This window comes from Sarcophilus harrisii, chromosome 1 (genome assembly GCF_902635505.1).
Source record: "Sarcophilus harrisii chromosome 1, mSarHar1.11, whole genome shotgun sequence".
Taxonomy (NCBI): domain Eukaryota; kingdom Metazoa; phylum Chordata; class Mammalia; order Dasyuromorphia; family Dasyuridae; genus Sarcophilus; species Sarcophilus harrisii.
The window spans coordinates 55,337,299-55,350,143 of record NC_045426.1 but is presented as its reverse complement, the minus strand read 5'-3'; positions in this window follow the sequence as shown (position 1 = coordinate 55,350,143).

Genomic DNA, 12,845 nt, shown 5'->3' with positions numbered 1-12,845 from the left:
CCCTCAAGCTATAACTCCCAGGATGACACTTGGTTCTCAGATCTCTATTGCAAATATGAGTTTTTAGTATTCCTTAGAAATAGGGGAAATAGAGCTACATGGGCTTATTCCTTATTCAAGGAGGTAATCTTTATTTAAATTTTAGTACTGTGTATACCTGGAAAGAAGCATCAGTAGAACTTACTTGATTGGTAATGCTTTGAATTCTTCAGTGAGGGGAAGGGAAGGGAAGGGAAGGGAAGGGAAGGAACTCCATTATTTCTCCAGGCAGCTATTCCACTTATCTCTAGAGATCTCTAAGAGCAGACATCTGGTCTTTCTGCATTTGGCCTCCTTCGGTGGAACTCAGTAAAAAGTAAAATGGGAAGATGAAGCAGGATAGTGTGATAGATAAGGCAGTGGGCTTGAGTCCGTAAAACCTAGTTTCAAATCCAACCGCAGACTTATGAACTTCATGGCCTACTCTCTGCCTCAGTTTCCCCATCTGTTAAATAAGTTGCCCTTTAATTGATGGCCTCTAAGGTCCTTTTCGACTGTTAATCTGTGATCCTTTTTAAAAAAAGAAATAGGGAAGGGGTCCCATGTTTGCTCAAATTTTCCTTTCCTTATTTTAGGTGACCTTGCACAACCCTCCCTCCATTCAATTCAACTCACTTGCATGTCACGGCATCACCTCCCCGATGTCATGGCCGGGAGTGAAGGACGAAAAATAACAACAGGCATGTGCTCACTTCCAGCTGACCTTGCGGTAGAGAATCTTGCCTCAGATTGTGCTCCAGGTAGAGGATTTTATTATATGGAAAATGGGGTTCCGCCTGCCTACCTGCAGAGTGAGTGCTGAGAGGAGCCATAAACATGGCTTTAGGGAAACCTGGGAAATGATTCATGAGGCAAGATTATAGGAACTAAATCTGACGCGCTAGTTTGAGTGATGACTAAGGAAAGGGCCGATAGCAGCAGAGCAAACGTGCCTCTGGTCTCAAAATATCTGGGAGAGAGGGTTGGAAGGAGGGGGTGGTGCATGATTCCTGCCAGGCTGGAGGGCACCGGAGAAACACAGAAGTATCTCAGGGCTCTGCCTGAATGCCGGGCACAGTCTCCCCAAGTGCCCTTTTATGGGCGAGGAGAACTGAGGCAGTGAGCTAATGGGATGGGGCTTAGCTGAGATCATCCATAGAGCAAGCAAAAAGTAAAACCTCCAAGCTGCCTCGGTATTAGGAGTAATGGGATAAGAATTTAAACTGGACCCTAGAGAAAAATTCCTGAGGGTGAACAGTCTTCAGGGACAGGGACTGTGGCAGGAGCTCCTTCTTAGGAGAGGGGGGAGGTCCAAAGGCCTCTGAGATAGCAGCTTGTCCAACTCGGCCATTATATATGATGGGGGGGAACTAGAGCCCAGGGATAAGGCAGGGTCGGGCCCCAAAAGTCACAAAAACCTGCTTCCTTCTCAGACATTTATTGTGAAACTCCAGAATAATAGCTCTATTTCCTTAGTCTAAAAGCTCCCACTTCACAGGGTTGCTGTAGGCTTTAGATGAGACACATAGGAAAAGCATATTTTGAAACGTTATATCGATGTCAGCTTTTATTATTCTCATCCTCATTATTATTATTGTCTAAGATCACATAGTTGGTGGCAAAGCTGAAACCCTGAACTCATAACTCCTGCCTCCTGCCTTCGAAAGAATGATAATAACTGGTCATGTTTTATGCAATTTAAGGATGTGAAGTTTACGAAGAAGCTACTATGTATAAAACTTTATAGTAGGTGATGAGGATACAAAATGATACAAAACACAAAAGGATACAAAAGGAAGGAAAAAAATTAGAATAGGCACTGGGGATAGATACAAAAGTATAACTCTTTGCAGATGATATGATAGTAAATATAGGGAATCCCAGAGATTCAAATAAAAAACCAATAGAAATAGTTAAGAACTTTAACAAAGTTGCAGGATGTTACCAACAAAGTCCAGCAGCAAGCGGTAAAAGGAGAAATTCCACTTAAAATAGCTACAGATAATATAAAATACTTGGGAATCTATCTGCCAAGACAAACCCCAAAACTATATGAGCATAATTACAAAACACTTTTCACACAAATAAAGACAGATATAAGCAATTAGAAAAATATTGCCATTGGGTAGGCTGAGCCAACATAATAAAAATGACAATTCTATTTAATTTAATATACTTATTCAGTATCATAGCAATCAAGCTATCAAAAACTATTTTATAGAGCTAGAAAAAATAACAACAAAATTCATCTGGAAGAACAAAAGGTCAAGAATGTCAAAGGAATTAATGGAAAAAACTCAAGAAAAACGATCTCAAAGTATATTACAAAGTTCTAATTATCAAAACAAGTTGATACTAGTTAAGAAATAGAGTGATAGATCAGTAGAATAAATTAGTTACACAAAACAGTAGTATATGGCCGTAGTAAATTAGTGTTTGATAAACATAAGGATCCAGATTTTGGGGATAAAAACTCACTCTTTGAGAAAAACTGCTGGAAAAGTAGAAGGCAGTTTGGCAGAAACTGGGCAGAAACCAACAATTCACAGTGTATACCATAAAGTCAAAAGGAACATGATTTAGACATAAAAAGTACATCATGAGCAAATCAAGAAAGTGTAGGATTAGTTTACCTGTCAGATCTGTGGATAAAGAAAGACTTTATTACCAAATAAGAGAACGAGAGCATAACAGAACATAAAATGGATAATTCTGATTACATTGAATTAAAGAAAAATTGCAAAAGCCAAAGCAGCCAAAATTAGAAAGAAAGCAGAAAACTGGGGTGGGGAAGATGGGGCATTTACCATGTTTTTCTGATAAAGCTCTCATTTCTCAAAAATATAGAGAACAGAGTCAAATTTATAATATTATGAGTCATTCCCCAATTGATAAATTCATAAAGAATATGTACAGGAAGTTTTCAATTGAAGAAATCAAAGCAATCTAAAATCATATGAAAAAGTGCTCTCAATCACTATTGATTAGAGAAAAGCAAATTAAAATAACTCTGAGGTACCACTTCATAAGTCTCACTTAAGTTAATATGACAGAAAAGGAAAATGACAAATGTTAGAGGGAATGTTGGGGAAATTATGACACTAATGCACTGTTGGTGAAGTTGTGAACTGATCCAACAATTCTGGAGAGCAATTTGGAATTTTGGTCAAAGACTATACAACTGTGCATAATCTTTGACCAAAAATTACCACTACTCGGTCTGTAACCCAAAGGGCCTTTAAAAATAAGGAAAATTACTCATGTGTACAAAAATAATTCTGTGGTGGCAAAGAACGGGAAATTGAGGGGATACCTATCAGTTGGGAAATAACTGAAAAAGTTGTGGTCTTTGATTGTGATGGAATTGTATTGTACTACAGGAAATGATGAATAGGGCAAAAAAACTTGGAAACACTTACATGAATTGATGAAAAATGAATTCCTACCAGGAGAACAGCATACACAATGACAGCAGTATTGTACCATGATCAGTTGTGAATGACTTAGCTATTCTCAGCTGTATAAAAATCTAAGACATTCTGAAAAACCTATGATGAAAAATCCAGAGAACCTCCAGAGAAAGTACTGATAGATTCTGAATGAAGATGGAAGCCCACTGTTCTTTTACTTTCTTTTTCTTCCTCCCTCCCTCCATTCCTCCTTTCCTCCCTCTCTCCTTCATTTCCTCCCTCTCTCCCTCCCCTCCCTCCCTCCCTTCCTTCCTTCCTTCCTTCCTTCCTTCCTTCCTTCCTTCCTTCCTTCCTTCCTTCCTTCCTTCCTACCTTCCTATTTATCTTTCTTTCTTCCTCCCTTTCCTCCCTTCCTTCCTCTCTTCTTCCCTCCCTTCCTCTTTCTTTCTTCCTTTCTTCCTTCCTTCCTTCCTTCCTTCCTTCCTTCCTTCCTTCCTTCCTTTCCTTCCTTCCTTCCTTTCCTTTCTTTCTTTCTTTCTTTCTTTCTTTCTTTCTTTCTTTCTTTCTTTCTTTCTTTCTTTCTTTCCTCCCCTCCTTTCCTCCTTCCCTCCTTCCTACCTACTTTCCTTCCACCCTTCCTTCTTCCCTTCTTTTCTTTCTCTCTCTTTTTGGTATGTATTTTCTTTAACAACATGACTAATATGGAAATATGTTTTGCATGACTTCATATGTATAACCTTTATCAAATTGTTTGCCTTCTCAATGAGGGGTGAGAGAAAGGAGTCTGGGAGAGAATTTTGAACTCCAAATTGTAAAAAAAAGATGAACATTTAAAATTGTTTTCACGTGTAATTGGGGGAAAACTATATCAAAATTAGATGAAAATTTCCTCTCTACTTCTGTGGAGGGAACCATACTCAAATACATATAAGTGGGAGATAATGTCCACAAGTATGTGGGGGGATAGGGAGGATGGATCAAAACATTCTTCCAGTGGGATGTTGTTGTACTTCCTTAAAGTACAATTAGAATCTGAAAAGTTGAACGGGAGGAAAAAGTACATTTCAGGTAGATGGAGTGGAAGAGAGAAAAAATTAAGTCCAGGAACAAATGAGGCAATTGGGTGGAAGAGAGAACGAAAGAACAGGAGTAATGGGAGATGAGACTGGAAAGGTAGTCTGAGTTCTTGTGAAGGTCTTTAAATTGCTAATAAAAAAAGTTTCTGAGAGGCAATAGTGAGCCACAGAAGATTCATGAACATGGGCAATAACAGATGGACTTGTGTTTTAGGAAAGTTATGTTTATTTACATCATTTTCTAGGTGATAAAACACCTCAGAAAGCTGCACTGGGTGCCTGGATGGGGTGAGAAAATGGGTAGTCCAAGGTCTGACACATGTAACATCCCCAGTGTTGCAGTTCTGTTTTTAGCTTGTTCTGTTTACTCTCATCTGTGCTTCAGTAAATGAAAGCATGCTCAAAGATACATGTTCCATATAGCCAAGCACGTATGTGTCCTAGTTGGAAGATTCATGGGCGGATCCTAAAATTCTCTGAAACTCTTGGTAAAACTCAGGGCTGGAATCATCACACAAATTCTAGTTTCTGGGTTTCTGATCATTTGAGTGACCTTGGACACATCAAGCATCCCCTCTGGCCCTTAGTTTCCATATTTCTAAAAGCAAAAAGATGAAATGAGTTAAAAGGTCTTTTGATTTTTTTTCCTATAGGTCCAGCTCAACTACCAATCCCTCCATGAAGCCTCCCTCAAATCATTATGATCCTCACTGATCTCCTTCTCTGCAAAACTGTCATAAATTAGACAACTCAGAGCAATCACTTGTACCAGTTACTTGGGATTTAACTTAGACATTTATTCCTTCCACATCTTAGAGGTTAGCTGTATGAGGCCCCTGTGATCTGGAAAATCCTTGTGAAATATTGTAGCTTTCTCTTCATATCAGAGAAGTTTGGATTTTTTTTTTTTGCCTTTTACTGGTTGTTTGCAATAACTTATTGTAAAATCTAGGTTGATAGTATACAATACTATACATACAGTTTGTGCATTTCTGAATTCATAAGATTTTTGGGGTGTCATTTTCTGGACTTTGCTTGTTGTCTGTGGCTTCCACAAAATTACCCCCCAAATTCCCATTTCGTTTCTTATGTTGACCTGACATATAATGAAAGTGTGATAGGGAAACTTCTAATAGGGAAAAGATAATTATATTGCACTGTAACATAACATTTCCCAAGTCTTATCACAGGGCTGAGAGTGTGTGTGATAGGTACCCATTTTTTAATTGTTGGTCATTTGTTTCGCTCATGTCTAACTCTTTGTGACTCTGATTAAATGTTTTCTTTATAAAGATACTGGAGAGGTTTGCCATTTTCTTCTGCAGCTTATTTTACAGGGGAAGAAACTGAAGTATACAGGATTAAGTGACTTGTCCAAGGTCACCCAGTTAGGAAGTATCTGAGACAGACAGGTCTTCTTGATTCTTTGGTGGGTTTCTCCCCAGGTTTAGTGTTCTATCTGCTGTACCATCTAGCTGCTCAACCTGTATAAATACACATACATGATGAATAAGGCGCATGTGTATTTAATGAAAATTTAAATTTCTTTATCACTTTTAATCTTTACAGTGTTCTCCTTCAATCCCATCCCCAGTCCTGTAAGAAAGTATATGTATTATCTCTATTTGATAGGTGAGAAAATACTAAATATGAAAACAAATAAATTAAGTAAATAACTTTCTGCGTCTTCGGTGTCTTCCTCTATAAACTGTGTGGTTAGGATTAGAAGGAAGGAAGGAAGGAAGGAATAGAGGAATAACCCTCTTAGTTCAAAATATGTAATCTAATTAGTAGTAATAGTAGTATTAGTGATGGTAGTTATGGTGGTGGTAGTAGTAGTGGTAATGGCAGTAGTAGTAGTACTAGTAGCAGTGGTAGCAGTAGCAGTAATAGTAGTAAGCATTTATGTAGCACTTTCAAGCTTACAAAGAATGTGTACATATTATTTCATTTGATCCTCACAATAATCCTGGAAGGTAAAGGCTATTATGATCTCCATTTGACAGATGAGGAAACTGAAGCAAACAAAGGGGAAGTGACTTGTCTAGCATCACTGAGGCTGGATTTATACTGATTCTGGGTCTGGCACTCTATGCATTGTACCACCTAGTTTTGTCAAAGTACTAAATGACCCTAGTCACCCAGCAAGAAAGAATAATATAAAAAAGTAAGAGGTAGGATTTGAACTCACATCTCTTTACTTCAGATCTAATGTCCCTCCCACTATAATTCACTCCTCAAGAATCACAGGAACCTTAGAGAACAGAATGAGAGGGTTAAACACAGATCAAAGCTCGAAGGTCATTAGACCAACCTTTTCATTTTGTTTAAAAAAAAAAAAAAAGAAAGTGAGCCTAAGTGACTTAGCCAAGATCACACAGACAGTAAGTAGCAGAGAGCTGATTTTTGAGCCCAGGCCCTATGTATCTAAATTTGCTTCTTCTTCCCCCTAGGACACTGTTGAATGGATGAGTGAATGGATGGAACAGATCCAGACCATCAAACCAAAATGGTGGTCACAACTTAGTCCCCTCTGCCCTTTTGGTACAATAGATAGATAGGCAGTCCAAACATATTGTATAAGGCAAATAGGGAAGCAGAAGCCCAGTTGCTTTGTGTGGACTCCTCTGGAGGCAGGCTGGGTTTTCCATAGCTCTCATATCATATCCTTGAGTTACATACCTATGCCATCTATAATTGAGCTAATCCTACAACAGCTGGGGATTGGTCAAGGCATAAGTGTGCTGGAGTCAGCTGACCCAGAGAAGCAATTGTTTGAATTGGTCATTGTGAGAATTTATACCTTAGAAACTGATAGGTGCTACAAATTAGGGCTTGATTTATTGTTCTGTTGCTTATCAAGATTTTTAAAACTGAATAGAGGAAAGGTTAATAATATATATCAAATTTAAAAGCGTGTCCCCGACACCTTTTCTCTCCCTCCTTTTCCTAAAGACCTGATTGTTGAATATTTACTAGTATACCCCATAGGTCCAAGAGTAGACACTTCCCCCCCTGACTCCCAAGAGTTAGGACAGAGAGAGAACCAGTGCTTGAGGTGGGGTCCCTGAGACTTGAAAGCAGCAGGGGTGAGGGTGGGGTGTCAGATAATCCTGGACTTGGAGTCAGGAGAGCTGAGATCTAGGTATTATTCTGTCATTAACTAGTTATATGATCTAGGATGAATGACCTCACTTCTTTGGGGCTCAGTTTCCTCATCTGTAAAATGAAGACCATAAACTTAGAGATGGCTGATTGATCTCTCAAGTTTCTTCCAGCTCCAAGTCTATATCCTTAAAGTCCATGTTCCCAGGCTCCTTCCAGCTCTAACTTTCTACATTCCAAAGATCCTTCCAGCCCTGACGTTCTAAGACCATACAATTCTAGGTACAGGCACAGTTCACTGCTCTCCCAATTCTCCCCTTGCAAAAGACACGCCTTTTGAGGATCCAATCAGGGCCAAGGGCTCCAGGATCAGGCCATAAGTGGGAACAAAATTGTCACTGCGTTTGCCTCTGTGGTCTTTGTTTATTGTCTGAGTGCTAGAAATATTTTGAATTGTTTTGTTTGGGGAGGGAAAAAAATAACCAAATTAAAAAAAAAAGTAACTCCCTTGAATGGCCCAGTCCTGGAATGAAAAGGAAAAAAGGATAAACAATATTTTGGAGCCTTATAGACCAAGGAGGCCTCCAGCTTTTCTCCAGTGATAGAAAGAAAGCAAATCCAAAAGCAAAGAATAAGAGATTGTTGAGAAGCAGAAGCCTTCCCTCACCTCAACCAGCCCCTTGATTTATTATAGGAAGAAACCAAGAGCTAGAATTTCTTAGCCATAGACTAGGAACTAGAGCCTAAAGTCTCTTCCTCCAAGGTTAGAGTTTCCAAGCATCCTATGGACCAGGATTCTTAGGGTCAATTTTTGACTTCCTCCACTTTCTCATCCCTTTAGGAGTTACTTCTGAGTATTCAGCCAAGCATTGGACTGGAGGTAGAGAAGGGGAAAGGTGCAATTGCTACCATCTAAGACACCTTACAGTCAGGTGACTCAATCCTCCTCAGAGGAGAAGCCAGCAATTAGAGAGCTTCCTGAAGAAGCTGAGATTTGAACTCTGTTAATTACTGTCAATCAATCAACCAATCAATGAACATTTATTAAGGGCCTATTGGGTACCAGACAGCATTTAATTCCAGCAGGTAACTGTCTAAGCTGTCCCTGCATTCAGAAATCCAAGTGGGAAGCTCATCTCATTGAAAGCGAGGGATATGAGGCAGGAAAGGTTATTGATATGGTGATACAGTTTGGAAAGGTAACAAATCTCTCTCTGTCTGTCTCTTCCTTTCTCCTTTCTCTTTTCTCCCCTCCCTTCCTTCGTTCTGCCCCTCTCTCTTTCTTTCTCTATCTCCCCCTTCTCCCTAAGATATTTTTTGACCTGGAAAGGACCTGAGAAATCATCTAATCCAATTTCTCCGCCATAGCACACAATTAATTGGGGCAGCTAAGTGGCTGCTAGGGATAGGACTCGAGAGCCAGTCAGAAATGCCTGAATTCAAATCTGGTCTCAGACATGTACTAGTTGTGTGACCCTGGGCAAGTCACTTAACCCTGTTAGCTGTAAAATGAGCTAGAGAACATGACAAACCACTCCAGTATCTTTGCCAAGAAAACCCCAAATGGGGCTCACCCATGAAGAGTGAAACAGGACTCGACAACAACTAACAAGCATTTAATAAGGGCTTTTTAATCCACTCATTTAGGCTAAATACTTAATTAACTACCTCTACTGGTTTCCTGAAGCTAGTATTTTCTCATCCCTTTTTTTTCCATATAATCTTTGGAATGGATAACTTATGGAATTGTACTTTGTGGAATTGCTTGGGGCATGAACACCTTGTATGTATTTTTTTTTGATAATTCTTGTAGGTATTTTAATATATGTATATGTATGTATGTTTTTGCGTGTGTCCATCTGTGCTGGTAGTACATATATTTGTATATGTGTGTTGGTTCTTGAATATGTGTTTTATTTGAATGCTTGTGTGTTACACACACTCATTTACTCAATGGATGATGATATGTTTGTATCTTGTGGACTTGGACATTTGTGCATGTTTATATTTCAATCAATCAATATTTATTAAGCAGCCATTATGATAAACAATGGCACAAGAGAGTCCTGCCCTCAAGGAGCTTCAATGTCATGAGAACTTTACAATTTAGGGGCAGCTAGGTGATGCAGTGGTAGAGCACCAGCCCTGAAGTCAGGAGGACCTGAGTTCAAATCTGCTCCCAGACACTTAACACTTCCTAGCTGTGTGACCCTGGACAAGTCACTTAATGCCAATTGCCTCAGCAAAAAGAAAAAAAAAGAAACTTACAATTTAATATTATATGTGGGTCTGTGTCTCCAGCTTTAACATTCTCCATTGGCACAGGGTGGGGATTTGCCATTTACTGTTCACAAAGGAAAGAATGGGAATTTGAGATCCTGAAATCTGACCACACCAAGAATAATGGGCGCAGTTCTGGGAGATACCTTAAAAGAAGGTCATTGACAAGCTGGAGCAGATCCAGAGGAGCATGACCAGGGGTGGTGAAGGGTCTGGAAACCACATTATACAAGGAGCTGAGGGTGTTGCAGTCTGGAGAATAAAAGACTTAGGGAGGAGGGAACATGATAGCAGTCTTCAAATACTTGAAAGCCTGTCATGTGGAAGATGGAGTATACTTAATCTAGGTGGCCCCACAGGGGTAGCATTGGGAAGATTTCAGTCTATTTAAGCTAGTTACTCACAATTAAGAGTTATCCAACACTGGACAGTAGTGGACGTTCCATCCTTGAAGGTATTGAAGCAGAGGTTGGAATACCAATTTCTGACAGGTATATTCTAACCAAGATTCTTTTTAAAAATTTTTTTAGATTATACATGTACATCCACTTATTTCATATTGAAAGAAAAAAATCAGAACAAAAAGGGAAAAAAAATGAGAAAGAAAAAAAAAAACCAGAAGAATAAAAAGGTGAAAATAGTATGCTTCAATCTGCATTCAGACTCCATAGTTCTGTCTCTGGATGGGGATGGCATTTTTCATTCAAAATTTATTGGAATTGTCTTGGATCACTGAATTTCTCAGAGGAGCTAAATCTATCACAGTTGATCATCATGTCATGCTGCTGTTGCTGTGTACAATGTTTTTCTGGTTCTGTTCATTTAACTCAGCATCAGCTCATATGAGTCTCTCCAGGCTTTTCTGAAATCAGCCTGTTATTTTTCATAAAACAATAACTTTTTATTGCTTTCATATACCACAAGTTATTGAGCCATTCCCCAATTGATGGGTATCTACTCATTTTCCAATTCCTCACCACCACAAATAGAGCTTCTGCAAACATTTTTATAAGTGTGGATCCTTTCCTCTCTTTTGTGATTTCTTTAGGACACAGAACCATAGCTGGATCAAAGGGTATGCAGGGTTAAACAAGATTCTTAACATGAGGTGGGAGGAGGAACAAGATGAGCTCTGAGGTCACTTTCAAACCTGAAATTTTATTATTTGAAAATTACATGATCTTTGAATTTCTCACTCTATGGTTACATAGAAAGTTCCCACCCACAAGGAAGGAGAAGAAATAGAAGGAGGAAAAGAAAGAACAATTAAATTCCTGAATATAAAATAATATGGCTTTATTTGTTTCTCTCTCCTTGACAAAATCCTTCCCTGTTTTTTGTCTCATCCCAGAAAAGTTGACTTTATTCTACTTGGTCCCATCTCAAACCTCCCAGTTCTGTATTCAGTTCTAGCCCTTGGGTCATATGGATGTTTTAAAGGGAATAGAAGGCCAACCTGGGAATTGTCTCATCTCACCTCATCCCAAACCAAGAAGGATAATATCTTTGCCTTCCTCTGTCCAGGTCATGGGTGTTGGGGGAGAGACAGCTCAGCCAGGGCTGTTGCTATAGAAGCAAACCTCTGAGGGATGTGGCTAGTGCTACCTGGCAGGGGGTCTCCTCATCTTCCCAACATGCTTGCTCACTTCTGCCTTTGCATGGTTCTATCCTTCCTCCGTAAACCCTCTTCAGATCACTCCAGACTTCATTTAATTCTCTGAACTGCTTCCCATAGTACTTTCTGTTTGCACTCTAGTAGTTGTTTGTAAGTCTCTTGATTACAAGCTGTCATATACCAATGTATAAGTCTCCAACAACTGCTTAAGGAGAGGCAAAACCTGTGTTTTTTGCTCTTGGCTCCCCTCTGATACCATACACAAGGGTTGGGCACACAGAGATAGTACTTAGCCACTGATTGAATAAAACGTGACCTTAGTTGGCAGTCAGAAGGTTTGTTTAAAGCCCTGAATCCATTTTTCTAAAGTGCTGGCAGCTGCCTTAGAGATCCAAATCAATGAATCCATTAAGTTAAGGATGTGATTGTTAAAACCTAAAATATGGTACCTTTTGAAGTCCATACTGAAGAGCAGGAGCTGTTTTATTTTTCATTTGTACCCCAGTTCAAGGTCTGCCATATACTAGACACTTAATATATGTTTGTTAATTGCTCTAGATCCTTATTTATGGAAGCCCAGAGTTAGAGGAGGTCAGAGTCAGAAGGAATCTTAGAAAATAATATAAGAATATGGAATGTTAGATATGGACCACCTGAGCTGCTCTGAACATGGAGCTAGAGAATTACCAGGAATATGTTACATCACAACTGAAAGTTTTAGAGATTCCAGCTTCCTGAACTGTGGTTCTCCACCATATGTAGGTCATATAACTGAATATGGGGGGAGTCTCAAAATTATGATTCATTATCAGAAAAAGTTTGGTTTGTATACCTATTTTTCATATATGTATATACCCTATACCATGTAAAACTTTTTCAGGCAAAAAAGGATTCATGAGTGGAAAAAGGTTAAGTAGCCTCATAAGTAATTATGAAAAGTGAGTTGATTTTAGGCAGAAGAAAGGAAGAAACTTTTTCAAAATCAGATATTGAACGTCTTGGTAGAAGTTAGTTTTTTGATTCTGTTTTGTGTGGTCTACCTACCAATTAATTTTTCTTCTTAAATTATTGATATGATAAAAAATGACAGAGGGGACAGGAAGGAGGGAAGAATTAAATCTGGAATGCAAAACTTAAAAAAATCTGGATGTTAAAAAATTTTTACATGAATTTTGATGAAAATGTTATTAATAAATACAAATGATGGGGTTTTTTTTGGAGAATTTCTATTTTCATTGAGATTTCTACACTAAGCATCACCATGGATTTCTTTCTGTCAGGTAAATAGTCCTGATTTTCCTCCATGTTTCTGTCAGTTATTACACTGTCCATTCACTTTTT